This window comes from Sinocyclocheilus rhinocerous, unplaced genomic scaffold (genome assembly GCF_001515625.1).
Source record: "Sinocyclocheilus rhinocerous isolate Xijiao unplaced genomic scaffold, SAMN03320098_v1.1 scaffold4159, whole genome shotgun sequence".
Classification (NCBI taxonomy): Eukaryota; Metazoa; Chordata; class Actinopteri; order Cypriniformes; family Cyprinidae; genus Sinocyclocheilus; species Sinocyclocheilus rhinocerous.
The window spans coordinates 52,661-54,839 of NW_015645145.1; the positions used below are offsets into that span (position 1 = coordinate 52,661).

The 2,179-nt window shown below is 33.4% G+C and overlaps 1 pseudogene; it reads right to left on the reverse strand.

The window, feature by feature from the left end:
- Window positions 1–213: 213 nt before the first annotated feature.
- Window positions 214–1,530, reverse strand: LOC107705853 (olfactory receptor 1-like; annotated as a pseudogene).
- Between the last annotated feature and the right edge of the window lie 649 nt (window positions 1,531–2,179).

The window sequence follows — 2,179 nt, forward strand, 5'->3', positions numbered from 1 at the left end:
AAAAATAATATTTTGTTAGTGGTACCCTTTTTATTTTATTTTTTTAATTTAGAAAAGTACAGTAAGTAAACATTATAACATTTCTACATTGTGTAATCATCAATCATTATCACAGATTCCTAATAATAATTTTACAGATTTACTGAAAGAGCGCATTCATTATTCAGTATATTCTTGTACCCTATAGGGCGCAAAGAATAATAGTCTTACACACTACTGTGATATGGGTTTTACGTGGTTCCAGGGGTAAATACATTTTTTGAGTGCCCTTTTTATCTTAGAAAGTCTCATACCATACATAATGGGATTGATAAGCGGTGTACATATCGGAAAATAAAGTGAGAGAATCACACGTAGTAGAGGGGGCATAGGCACCTTATCAAATCTGCTTTGGATAACTTCAAATAAACATCCGACAGAAAAATTCAGTAGTGAGATAAGGTGTGAAGTACATGTGCTTAAAGCCTTTTGGGTCATTTCTCTTGTAGACTTTAGGCAGACACTTAAAATTTTTGCATATGAAAACAAAATTAATGCTAGAGGAGCAACAATGGTTAGAATGGTACCGATTATGCCAGAAATGTTGTTTGCTGTTGTGTCTGAGCATGCCAATTTCACAAGCATGTAGTTTGTCGCACCATACTTTGTCCATTACATTTCCACACAACTTTAGCCGTACACTCACAGAAAAATTAATGGAGAATTTGATAACTGATACTGACCACCCCAGAGCAATCAACGTAACTGTCATGACAGGAGACATGATTCTATGATATTCCAAAGGGTAACAGATAGCTACATATCTGTCATAAGACATGACTGCTAAATTACAGAATTCTACAGATGTGTAGCGTCTGGACCAATCAAACACACAATATATATTTTGTTAGCTATATTTAACTAATACTCTGTAACACCCCTCAGTTAACAAGCCATATGAGGACCTATGGACCCTTCCCCTGAAATGCGTAACACCTCAGGAAAGCAGAACAGGCCTCTGGTTCGATGGCAACCAAGGCTGATATCACTGGTTTTATTGCTCAAAGGAATGCAAGAGAGAGACTCTCACTGCATTTTCCATAGGAAGAGACACACTGCACAGTAGAAATGGACTTTTCTACTAATTAATTCATAGGAAAACCTTTCTTTGAATGAAACCAGGAAATTAATGTTCTTAGAATTGACAGACAGTTGACCCTGAGAGGTCAAGTAAATATCTACAGCGGATCTAAATATTTATAATTAATTATAACTAGTTATGATTAAGTATTCATATTTCCTTATGAGCTGATTCGCTACAGATGCATAAGTGTATAAAGCAAATATTTGAATGTGACAAAGGGTCAGTGAAACTTCTGGAATCTTTGACAGTAGCATATTACTTAAAAGGGATGGAAATAAAGCAATGCTGCCGTACAGTTCATTTACAGACAAACTGCATAAAAAAACATACATAGGTTCATGCAAGGACTTCTCCTTGCATATTATTCCAATAATTAATTGATTTGATACAATGATTGCAACAAACATGTAATGTCTTGATTACTTAATTTTAGGGAATTAATTATTATTAATTCATTCAGATTTGATAGTTTACACTTTAAATCAACGGTCGTCCAGCGAGCCGTTATTCTCAGTATATTTTAACAACTTGAATCTTAAAACATTCCAAATGCACTTCTGTAAATAAAGACAAAAGTATAATTTGTAATAAGATGGCATGTGTGAGAGTTGCAAAAGCAATAAATAGTTAAAAAATACCTTTTGCTGATAATTAGCTGTTTTGAAGAGAGCAGATTGTCAGTTGAAAGTTATTTTGAAACAGTCATGTAAACCTACATTAAGAATATTCGCAAATTTAAAAGCAATTACTAAAAAAAACCTGCAATCAAGATTATCAACCTACCAAGTATAAAACAACTATCTGGAATACAATTTTTTAAGTCATCAGAGAAACAGAGTTGAATTACGCTGTGCTGGTGAAGCATTTGAATTTATAATACAAGACAAACACACAAGGGAATGTTGACTTGGCTGTTAAATGACATCATTAGTTTCAGGTTTCCGAGCTTCACTTACCAATTAAAGAAATTAGAAATGTAATAATCATTTAAAAACAAAACTTGCCATATCATTACTTAAATTGCAGATCAAGTTTAGTGTTACTGTATGTTAACTG